At 55.5% G+C, this 12,375-nt stretch overlaps 1 protein-coding gene across 7 annotated transcripts in view; it reads right to left on the bottom strand.

Moving 5' to 3' along the window:
* Window positions 1-8,741: 8,741 nt before the first annotated feature.
* Window positions 8,742-12,375, bottom strand: part of MBNL1 (muscleblind like splicing regulator 1) — an 83,404-nt gene continuing 79,770 nt past the window's right edge. For all 7 annotated transcript variants that reach the window (XM_084267396.1, XM_084267398.1, XM_084267394.1 and 4 more), the window contains one exon: window positions 8,742-12,059. The gene's annotated coding sequence lies outside the window, so the exon portion shown is untranslated. The remainder of the gene's footprint in view (window positions 12,060-12,375) is intronic.

Here is a 12,375-nt window from a genome sequence, read left to right as displayed (position 1 = left end):
TCCCATGGCTGAGCTCTGTCTGCTTTCTGGCCCTTTCTCTCCAGCAGGTAAGACCCAGGGCTTTTCCACACTATTTTTGTAGTTACTAATTAGTGACTGATACTAAAGGGCATCTTCTCAGGGGTGTTTAAGGAAAGGCAGAGCCTGCAGAGGGGGAACACCGCCCTGCACCAGAGCACACCGTCCTGTTCACATTATCTTGTTGAAGTCAGTTCTGGGGTTTAAAAAGGCTGATAAACTCGGGACAAAGCCAGCCCTGGCAGTGCTATCCCCTCAGAGCAAAGGGGCTTCGGCAGAGAGAGGTAAAAGCAAACAGGCTGCTCTCCTAGCGGCCCCAGCGCTCCCTGCACCAGCAAGGCAGATGGATTTCCTTCCAGGGAAGACACACAGGAACAAGTGACAGGCTCGTGGTTATTTGCTTTGGGTTTTGAAATGAAATGATGGCAATTATTCTGCTCTTCAGCACACGAAGCGCAGCAGTAACAGGACTCACAGGAGATGAGTGTTCAATTATCTGGGTTTAGGGTCTTTTTGTGGCTGGTGCTGAAGTGATAAACACACATTCCTCTGGAGAGCTGGCTCTGGCCACGCCAGCTGCCCACAGCCCCTGCCAGGGGCAGGGTTTGCCCCTCAAAGCCAGGTGCAGAGTGAGCAGCAGTGATGAGCCCAGGGGCTGCCCAGGGATGGTCCAAGCTCTGGATGTGTCAGCACACACCATGGATGTGCCACCTTCCCATCACCCAGCTCTGGCACAGGGCAAAGGTGGATTTTGGTGGAGCAAGGCAGAGCCCAGAAGCAGGTGAGCCCCAGGTCTGGCTTTGGATGTCATCTGGGTCTGGTGATGGGAAATGCCACCCATGGGGTCCTGATCCTGCACAGGGCCATCAGCTTCCCCCTGACCCCAGCACAGGACCCGTGGCACTGCCCACCCTGCCCCACAGCACACCCAGCAGCACCCCAACCAAAGGGGCACTAAGGGCAAGACTCATTTTCCAGCTCACAGTGACACACCAAGGAAAGAAGATTTTTGAAAGCATCTCTCTGCTTACACAGCAAGGTCATCCCTGGTTTGGGTTTGAGAGCCACACGCTGCCATATGGCAGTTATTAAAAGAAATGGGTGGGGGGAAAAGCTTCAAACAGCAAAATGCATCCAAATTGCAGTGAGCCCAGTGCCTGGAAGAACACAGGTCCTGCAGCAGCCTGCCCATGGCTTCATCCCCCAGGCCACAGAGCCCTGGGACTGGCTCTGCCCTCCTGCAGTGTGAGCCAAAAGCACCAGGGAAGGTTCCCTTCCCCTTCCCCACAGCACATCTCCAGGAGGCTCCTGCAGCCTGACAGGAGGAAGTAGTGGAACAGCACGAGCCAACACGTTTGCAGCTCCACGTTTAGAGGGGGAAAAGTGTTTTCTAAACCCAGGGCTGTGTATTTTCAGACCTTTCCAAAGCACTAGTTTTTATTTGTATAGCTTCTGCTTCATTATTCTAATTTAATAAAACCATGGCTGAGGCAGAGAACCAACTCTCTCTGGCTAATGACAGACTTTGATTTGTTTGTGCTCCTTGTTATAGATTTTTCCTAATTACGAGCATTTTTCAGAGGCAGTTGAAAAAAATAACCCGAGCAGCTGGTCTGAGTGTGGAACCTATTATTGTACTGCTAGAGCTGCAGAAAGAGCATTACATGCACAGCAGGACGGCTCTCAGCAGAGGAGGGCAGGAAAGGCATTTTCCAGTTGGGAGTCCATCTCACCTCCCTCCCCCCAGCCCCAGTGCCAAGGAAAAGCCTGTTTTCCAGCCTTTGGGGGACCCTGAGAGGTCTCTGACTCAAACACGTTCTCTCAGCGCTGCAGAAGTGGCACAGGGGGGAGAAGCAGATGAGATGCCCCCTGTGTGCTGGGCTGGGGCTGCAGGGCAGCACTGAGCCTGCAGGCAGGATGCTCAGTGTGCGGGTGATGCCAGCATCCCCCCTCCTGGGTACCACAGGCTGGCAAACCTTCCTTTTGGGAACACTTTTACCTGAGTCGGGCATCAGAGTAAAATGATGAGCTGAGCAGAGCTGACCCTTCCTGTGGGGCTCACAGGGACACAGAGGCACAGCCATGCTCCCAACAGAGCCTCCCCAGCCCCACACAGGAGAGTTTTTGGGAGGAGGGGGGTCTGTCATTAACCCTGGGCTCTGCCTGCTGCAGGACCAGGGTTTGCTTCACAGGGACCCATGCCTGCTGCAGGAGATGCCTCTTCCGAAGAGTCATCCTTCTGCTCCTGAGCCATGAATTTTTTAGCAGGATCCATTTAACAGAAGTGTTAATTCCAGTGAGGATGGGCTTTCCAATAGTGAAGAGGAGGCAGGATGCTGGCAGGAGGGCAGGAGGCTGCCAGGGGCAGAGCAGCATCTTCCTCAGGCTGTGACCGGCTCCAGCGAGGAGCTTTCCCGGCTCCAGAACACCCAGAAGTGCAGAGGGCTGCAAGAGCTCAATCTGCTGAATTTATCTATCCAAACCCTGCTGAACTGAGCATTTGATGGTTGTTATTGATGACCCAAGAGTTAAGAGCTGCAATCAGACTGGGAGTCAGGAGGGTTGGGCACCCGCTGCCCACACCGTGCAGGGAAGGTGGGCTCTCCGGCCATGGGCACGAGCTGAGGGTGATGCTCTTCAGGCTGGAGCAGGAAGGAGTTGAAAAGAAGCAGAGGAGGAAGAAACCCTCACAAGTCTGGTTGGAAACCAAGGAAACAGCATTATCACTGGTTCACATCCCCCCGGGCTGTGCTCAGAGCCTGTGGCCCTGCTCTTTGGGCTTCTCCCTGGGCACCACGATTGGGTGCAGCACCCTTGCTGCTTGTGCCCTGAGGAGCGAGCAGCAGGATGGGGGCTGCAGCACCCAGCCAGCTGCTGGGACATTTTGGGATGGGGAGGAATCCCCATCCCCCCACCAGCTCCTCCAGCCGCAGGCGCATCGGGTCCGGCTGGCTGCAGTGGGCAGGAAACAGATGTGACACTATCTGGTGTTCGCTGCTGCTCTGCAGCCCCACCACAAGTGCCACGGGGTTCTTTCCCCCCCCCGGCAGGGAGCAGCACCAGAGGCAGGTCTGCTCCAGGGAGCAGGGGCTCTCCCAGCACCCCCATTCCTCTTGGAGCTGGCACCAAAGTCCCCCGGGGGAAACACCCCTCCAAAACCAGCGGGAGCCTTCAACACGGGGCCAAGTTACACCCCCAGCAGCGTGGAGAGCAGCACAGGGTCAGGTGTGTGCGTCTGGCACCCCTCGGCCGCTGGGCCCCTCGCTGTGGCCACGGAGAGCTGAGCCAGGCACACGGGCGCTGCCGCCCTCAGCCCGCCGCGGGTGGGCTTCCCAGAGCCCAGGTGTCGTTGGACCCCAACCAACCCCTGGCTGGACAGCAGCCCCCCCGGAGCAGCACTGTCAGCCTGGTACCGGCCCTGCCTGGGGATGCCAGATGCCTCGGGCACGGCCAGGACGCTGCCCAGGCCCGTGCTGGGCTCGGCTCTCAGACCCGCTGGAGCCACAGCCTCACAGGGACACCTGGTTATCGAGGTGACGCACAGGTACAGACAGCAGCCAAACCAGGAGCCAGCCCAACAGCCCGGCTGGCTGCCCAGGCCCAGGTCTCACAGCCCAGGAGCGCAGCTCTACCCCGACTCCCATCACTCTGTGTCCCCAGTCATCTCCCCTGGAAGGGGCTACTGGTGTGGCCAGGCCCCCAGCCCCGTGCCAGCAGGCGGGCTGAGCCCCAAGGTGGCTGCTGGCCCCTCCGCTTGCCCCAGCAGCACTGGGGGGGGGATGCAGCCTGTCTGCCCGAGCACGGAGCTGGGGTGGGGGTGGGAGCAGGGCACCGGGGTTTGCCACAGCCCCAAGTGCTGGCAGGCAGCTTTCCCTCTCCCTGCCCACAGCCCCATCCCTCTCCTCCTGCCTCTCCCAGGGAACACGGCGCTTAATGGATGCATTAGGAGCAGAGAGCTGAAGTGCACGCGCCTTCCCAGTAAAGCTAATGAGCTATTAGGGGCTGAGTGCCGGCGGACGAGAACAAGAGCAGAAGATGCAGGGAGCAGCTGCGGGGATGCCTGGGCAGGCTCCGCGCCTGCCCTCTGCCTGCCCCGGGGTTGCGATGGGGAAGGGACAGGATGGGAACAGCCCCCCACTCCCATGTAGCGCTGGCACAGGGCGATGCAGTGCCCCACGGGAGGGCAGCGATGGGGGGCAGGGGGGGCACACCAGCCCCTGCAGCAGCTCCAGGGGCTGGGACCGCCCCGGGGCTTCGCAGGCAGCCCGAACAGTCGCTGCTGCTGGGAAGATGCGGGACTGTCCCAAGGGCTGAGCAGAGCAGCCTGGGGGCTCCTGCACTGTGCGACCTCCTGGCCACTCATACCAGAGCCCTGTTTACATTCTGTAGCTCTAGTTATACATATTCCACCCCCCAACACGCTGCTCAGCTGGAGCAGCTGCTCTGCACCAAGAGCTCTGCAAGGGCAGGGATGCCTCTGGCTGAGCTCTCTCTCCCTGACCCCACACACAGGCCTGCTGAATACTTAATGACTTTTTTTAATTCCTGGAATACTGTGCAGAGTCCTCTGGTGCACTGAAGGAGGAGAACAGAGTTAAGAGGGGCCAACAGCCCGGTGCTGGGCAGAGCAGGCTGCCCAGGATGCTCTCCCCGGCGCCCATGGGAAGGTCTCCCATGTGAAGTTCTTAGACTGCCACTTCCCACAGCCCTGGGGACAGTGTTTGGCTGCAGAAGGCCAAGGGGCTGTTTAAGGAGTCACTGCTGCTCAGATGCTGGGCACTGATTTTCCAGCAGTGCCTTTGGTGGAGCTGGATGGAGGAGCCCTGTCCTTCTGAAGGTGATCACGCTGTATGGTAATTCCAGTCTCCAGAGTTTTCCTTGTTTCAGCCTGGTTTTTGGAAGGCCCATGAAAATGGTCATGGTCACAGAGGGACGGTCCCAGCCCCAGGGACCCCACTGCCCCCAGCACAGCCAGCTGGGAGAGCAGGTTGCTGCTGGTGGGGCTGGTCAGTGCCCACGTCTGTCTTTGCCTGCAGTAACCAAGCTTCTGGCTGCCACACTCCTCCTCCCACAAAAACCCAAGGCACCCCCACGTCCCACATCCCACTCCATCCTCCTCCAGCCAGGGATCTGCACAGCTCAGGGAGAGGCAGCTCAGCTCTCACGGCCCCTGGAACCCAGCGTGTGTCTGACGAGGTGACACTTAAACAAACAGATCCCATGTGGGAGTCACAAACAATCTTTTCCTGCTTTCCCTGGCCATGCTGCCCATCAGAGCCCTGTTCTGTGACTGGCACGGTGCCACAGCCATCCCCATCCCTGGGCAGATCCCAGCACTGTGCAGGCATCCCCTGCACCCCTGGCTTTGCCCCATGCAGAGCAGAGCCCGCTCAGGGAAGAAGCACCAGCCGCCCTGCTGATGGCTGCAGAGGGGCTCCAGCATTGCCAGATGGTAACAAGACCCAGCCCAGCCCCCACTCACCCCCACTGTGGGGGGACTGGGGACACATCACCACACACAGGGGGCTGGAGATGAGCATCCTTCATCCTGGCTGCATCCAGACCCCCGCTGCTGTGCGGCACCGAGGGGTGACCAAGCCCAAGGGTTCCCCTGGCCACAGGCCCACAGCACTGGGGGCTGCTGGTGGCCCCGTGGCCCAGCCTGGCTGTGCTCCTGCGGCAGGAGGACACGGCCCCTTCCCAAAACCACCACAACCCCACCGGTAGGGAGGAGAGGCGCGGGAAGCCAGCCCCCCTCACAGCACCAGAGCTCCCGCACGGTGCGGGTGCTCAGCACATCCCTGGTCCCGGCGCAGCAGCGCTCCGGCCCCAGCCCCGCCCGACACACCCGCGACAGGGAGCGACCCGCGCTGCCGGCACCCGCTGTTCCCGGAGCGCTGACATTAAGGATGAGGTGGGAAGGCACCGCGCCGGCTCCCACGGAGCCTGAAGCCGTGTGGCACAGGCAGCCTGGCAGGCAGACAGCTGGGCCTCCTCCGGACTGTTACCATCCCGAGGATGACTCAGGCTCCCTCCGCGCCGCAAACCAGGCGGCTCCTTCCACGCGAGCGGGCGGTGGGGAGGTCCCTGCCCCGCGCCGGGGGCGAGGACGGCTGGTCCCCGAGCCGCATCCCAGGGATGCTCGTGCCCAGGACCGGCCTGGCAGCAGCGTGCCTTGCTGAGAGGTGTTCCCGGCTTGGCAAGGGAGCAGCTTTCCAGACAAGAAGAGACACGAAGCTGCTGACACGTTTCTCCCTGTTCCACTCAAAGCCCATCGCGAGCGGCACCGCCAGAGTCACGTGCCGGATCCAACAGATCACTGCCCAGAATGAGTCTCGGGCTTGGAAGGGCTGGGGTAGGGGGTGAGGGGCTGAACAGCCCACCCAAAGCTCTGCTGCACTCACAGCACGCGCCAGGCAGGCTGCTGGGCTCTCCTCTGGCTGCTGCCCTGCCATAGCCTGAACCGATGCCGCTCGGAAAGCGGGAGAGGAAGGCAGCAGTCTGGGTCGGGTCATTATCAGCATCGGGCCATGTAATTACTAATGTCCCCTTTATTAGGGAAAAATTTGCAAAGAAAGCACAAGAAAACATCACCTGTCCAGCACGAGTGGGTGAGCTCACCCTGCAGCATCACAAACCCTGGGATGGGGACGGGGGAGGAGGAAAAAAGGAAGGGGGAAAAAAAGCAGCAGGGAAAGGGTGGAAGTGTGTCCCTGTCCCTGCTGTCCGTCTGTCCAGCAGCAGGCTGGAAGGGTGCTGACATGAGGAACACGAGGGTGCTGCTCCTGGGAGCGAGGAGCTGGGAAAGGACCTGAACCTGGGTGAGGTGTGAAGTGCCAGGACAACCATGAGTGAAGTTCGGGGTTCAGAAGCACCACGAGCTGCTCGGGTGCCCCAGGGCAGTGGCACAAGGCACATTCCCCTCTGTTCCCTCCAGCTCTCCCACAAGTTGCTCTATTTCGGGATGGTGTGTTCAGCACAGATGTTCAGAGCTGGTTTCAGCAGCAGCAGCTTTCCACATCCCTTTCCTTTCTGCAGTAGGAACGGAGGAAGGAGCTGGAGCCAGCAGCAGCTGCCAGGGGCTGTGACAGTCCCACGCTGGGTACAGTTCCCCCTTTGCTTACAGCTGCTGGTGCTGTGTGACCAGTCACAGACCCTTCACCGTCAGGTGTCGGCACCTCCCGCGTCCCTCCCAGCCTGAGCCCCACGCCGGGCAGGGTGGGCGGCGACCCCCGGCTCTGTGCGGTGCCTTCGCCCCAGGCACCGGAGAGATGCAGCCGCCCAGCACAAGTGCAGGTACCAAGAACCAAGACAGCGTTTTAAACAGGGGGTCACGTCACCAGCCGCTCGGGTTTGCTGCAGGAAGAGCGGGTGTCACAGCTGTGACAGCCCAGTGAGCGGCTGCGACCGGCTTCGTGCTGCCACGGAAGCAGAGGGACGGTCACTGCGGGTGAAGGTGCTGCCGGGGGCTGCGTGGGGGCTGCCGCACCGCTGGCTGCTGGCAGTGACCCCGGGCAGAGGGGGGAACAGGCGCTCCCAGCCCCAGGCAGGATGAACACACGATGCTGGTGCCGTCCCGGTGCCAGCGGGGCCGCGTGTGGAGCCCGCAGCGTCCGGATGCGCCGGGCTGAGGGGCGGGAGCGCTCCGGGGAGGCCGCGGGCTGTGCCAGCACCACCCGGGCCCGCGAGGGAACCAGCGCTCCGGGCCGGTTCCTTCGCCGAGCGAGGCCGGTGGCTTCTCAGCCCGGGACGCTGGGTCCTTGCCCCGGATTAACCGCAGCGTTTGGTGCGAGACGCGCCGGGCAGCGGCGTGTGGACGCGGGGCTCCCTCTAACGTCACCCAGCGCCTCGGCTGCCGAGCCCGGGGACCGGGGGAGGCTGGAGGGGGTGTCCCTGCCACAGGGAGTGTTGTCCTGGGGGGAATTACAGCCCCTCCAGGCTGGGGGGGGGCTTTTGATTTTTTGGTTTTGGGGTTGTTATTTGCCCCTTCCTTTTCCTTTCTCTTGCCTCACACCCCCCCGTCCCGTCCCGTCCCCCCCCCCAGCTGTTGCTCAGCAGAGGGGAGGGGAACAGACCCTCCCTGGACCCCCTGGCCACACTCTGCTCAAAGCCCCCAGGCCCCATCAGCCCCTTGTCCCCGAGGACACGCTGCCGGGCACGGAGCGCTCGGTGTCACCAGGGCTGCAGCTCCTCCTGCACAGTGCTGCTCCCAGCCGCTCCCCCCGAGCTGTCCTGGTGGCCCGGGCTTGTTCCCCTCGGGGTGCCTGACCCTACCCTTGCCCTTGTTGAACCCCATTTGGTTCCTCTCAGCCCAGCTCTTGCTGAACAGCTCAGAAGACTCGCTGGGGTCCCCACTGTCCCCGTCCAGGTCCCTGATGAGTGCGCAGAGCAAGCCCAGCCCCAGCCCCGAGCCTGGGGACACACCACTGAGCACATCCCCCAGCTCTGCCACTGGCCAAGTCACAATCCCGGTCACTGTCCCTTCTCCTGGATCTCTGGCATCCTGGTGCTTTGCATGTGTCCCCAGGACTCAGCCAGACCATCACATGCATCCTGCACATTTAAGATACTCCGTGGGGAGAAAACACCCAACACCAGCACATGGGGCTTCCCCCCCACCAATAAACCACACACCTTCAGCCTGACAAGCACAGCGTGCAGAATGGAGCCTGTGCCACTCGTACCCTGGTACAGAAAAACATCATTAAGAAAGAGAATTTTTATTAGGGCAATTTCACTTTATTTTTTCCATACAGCAAGGTCAACTCTAGCAGTAATAATAAAATAAGCATGAAAACAAATTGCAGCCCAGGACAGAGTACATAATTTGGAGCAACTACAAGCAAAAAAGTAAGTCTGTGATTACATAATAGTAAAACCAAGCACATCTGTCCTTTCAGCAGATGAAAGCTGCGGGGTTGCAGTAAGTGCAACTTGGTTAATTACTCAGTGTGAGCACTGGAGAGACCAGATCAGGGAACGGCCCCATCGCTTCTCCGTCCGGCTTTGGCATAGAGAACGGTGACAAGGTTCCAGGAGAACGGCAGCGTTTCCCAGGGGTTGGGTTGTTTCACCTGCTAAAAGAACAGGCCCACTACAGCGGTAAAAAATAACCACGTAACGACTACAGCTACGGTGTGCTGTCTGGTTTGCCTGTTCATGGTTTGACTCTTCCGTGAAAGTCAGTATTTGTTTTGAAGAATCTCTTTTTGTTGTGAACAATAAACCACTGAAATTGTCAGGAGCTGGTTTGAATAGCATATACCTTTAATATACTTTTGATACTTTAAACATGCAGTAGATTTTGAGTAATGTACGGCATCTCTGATCCATGATTTCACCTTGATGGTCTGAAGTACCTGCTTTTTTTTTTTTCCTCTTTTTTTTCTCTTTTTTTTTTCTTTTTTCCTTTTTTTTTTTTCCTTAATGATTTTTCAGGCAGATTTTGACCCAGTGGAGCTTTTGTCAGTCATGAGATCTTGGAAGGATGGCATATCTTTCCAGCCGAAAAAATCCTGGCAAACTACAAGCTGTCCACATAAAGCAAAGCAACTTTTTTGAAGGGGTATGGAGTGCTAACTCTGTGCCACTTTTGCAAGCAATTTTGTTCAGCCTGTCATTTTATTAGCCTTAACAAAACTCCTTGTAATTATAGACATTTTTATTCAAAATAAGATCTTACTATTATACAGGTTTCTCTCTTTTTTGACTATATACAGAAGTGCAAAAAGTCAACCTTCTCTCTATACGTTCCCACATGCTAAACTGCAGCATAATCAACCCTCAAGAGTTTGCACACACACACTAGGATTCTTGTTACGTAAACTTTGAGTATTTGGATTATCAACAAAGTCCCTTGATCTATTGATTATGCAGCTTATTTATAACAAGGCCTGATATTCAGGGATTTCAAAAAATATTTAAACAATATTTTAACATTTGAAATGGATACAGTAGAAAATAAATTTTATTCTAATATCTAGGAACTAGATTTTTCTCATAATAACTAATTACAAACAAAATAAATCATCAAAATATTACTCAATTGTCTGCCAGGATTGTTGCCATAGCAACAACTTAACTTCTTACTTAGCAATGATTATATAATTATAAGATATCCATATAAAAGATCTTTGTTCTTTTAATGAAAACTAGACAAGAACTAACAATGACTGACATTCTTACATTGCAATATTAAATCAGTAAAATAGAAATCATTTAGTTAACAGTAATACGAGTACTCATATGACACTACACGTAAATCCAAACCCAGGATGGGATGAAGGAAACTACTTGCTCTGTACTTGGAAAAAGTCATCAGTAAACTCTAATGAAACAAAGTCCTACGAACTGAAATGAAGAGGAAAAGGAGCTAATAAATGGAGGAAATAAAAACTACACTTTTAACAAGAAAAAATAAGTAATACTCTCTAATGTTAAGGAACTACAATAACATGTGAAGTCACCTATACTTTCTTAACACGATTGAAATTACATTGGTATGGGTTTGAACCCGTAATGTAATAATCTAAGGCTTTAATAGATGTACAGTACAATCAGTAAAATCAACACGTCATTCTTACACTATAAAGCGTCTCTCTCAAGCATAAAAACTCGCAGTAAACTGGGAAGTATGGAGAGTTCTAGAACCGAACCCGCGCTTCTTCCGCTCCACGCTACGCTACCAGTGACCTGGCCCCCACGTCAGCACTTTGCTGAACAGAGCAAAAATATCCTTTACTAGCTGCAACATCCAAACCACAAAAAGGAATTCCTTGGGATGAATCCGCTCTCACAACTTGAATGCACATCTATCGTTTTGTTTGTATTCTGTAAAGGCTTTCTAAGGCTATAAGCAGTTAATCTGAACAAAAAAAGTCACATATAAAACTCACCCAAGTCTTTAACCCACCCGACTTCTACGCTAAGTAACATCTCCACGTGTTGGTGTTTTGGTTTGTCATGCGTCTGATGTCAGTGCTTCTCTCTCTGTTTAGAGTCGCCGTGCGCAGCGGGACTGCGATGGGTGGAAGTGCCCCCATCTCTGCAAAGCATTTAGAGTCCTTCCGACTGTCGGCAGAGGCTATAAATAGAAGCAAAAGAAGTTCCTCCAACACTCGTGACTGTGTCTCAGAAATGGCTTTTCCCTTTCGCACGTTATACAGTAAAAGAGGCGTAAGTATCACCCCAGGAGGCCCTAAGAGAGTCGCTGTGTGTGTCCGGAGCGGGGTCATCTGTCCGGCCAGAGCATCCCCCTGCGCTGCCCGCGGCAGGGAGCAGGTGGCCATTTCTGAGACAGCTTTGGTTTGAGTCAGAACGGTGCCCTTCGACTGGCTAGTGCTCGGAACGGAAACGTGAGTCTGAGAGTAACACTGCAGGAGTAACACTCTGATGGGCTGTACAGTCTATGGCACTTCATGAGGATCCTCGACAACACGGTTTTAAAGCCATCCCTGTGCTTTAAAATGTACACAGTGTGGTTTCGCTTGGCACATTCATCTCTGTCAGATACCTCTCTTACCACTTCTTACAATCTATTACATTAAAAATATTACTCTTAAACAAAAGTTACTGTGCATGCACGCTCTCATCTATAATGGCAATTTTAAATACAAGGTGCACCTTTGTTATTTGTAAACCTTGAAAGAAATAAACTTACTTTAAAAAATTATATCTTGGTCTACAGACGTACCAATACATAATAGATTCATGGTTACACCATCGGCTGCCTTTCCAGGGTGACACAGGTGATTATGTGGGACACAGACCTCGCACGTGGCTGTGCCAGAAAAGACAGGCGATGCTGTAGGCTTTAGACAAGAAGATCACCTCAGCACAAATATCAATTCAATGTACAAAGTATATAGGCAACAGTGTGCAGTGGATTTCCAGGTTCTTGTTTCGTCTCGCTAACATGCAATGTGTGGATGTCTTACTGCTGAGGGAGTCCCCGAGGGTGGCCTGGCGGTATTTACATTATGGCTAATGAGCTCGTCCTCTTCTCAACCCAAACACACTGTCCTTTGCTCTTCAGTTATGATCTAGAGAGGAAAGAGAGAGAAAGGGTTTGCAACGCAGCCACAGCTCCTTCTCCGCACCCCATCAGCCCAAACTTCACACCTGCCACTGAGGTACCGGGGAGGCTCACACCCACCCCGCGGGGCTGCCCCCAGTAACGTCCCTGCAGCAGGGCTGCCTGGCCCTGAACTGTGCCCCAGTAAAGCACCCAGTGCCCTGGCCTCTGCTGTCCCCGAGCCCTGGGGTCAGGATCCAGGGGATGTTTCTGTGTGGTGCTGTGTGAGTGCTGCTGGCCCCCCTGGACAGCCAGCCCGTGCTCAGAGAAATCCAGCTCAGAGA

The sequence above is a fragment of the Gallinula chloropus genome (genome assembly GCF_964237585.1).
Source record: "Gallinula chloropus genome assembly, chromosome: 8".
NCBI lineage: Eukaryota > Metazoa > Chordata > Aves > Gruiformes > Rallidae > Gallinula > Gallinula chloropus.
The sequence above is the reverse complement of the archived record's forward strand: the minus strand, read 5'-3'. Positions and strand labels throughout refer to the sequence as shown.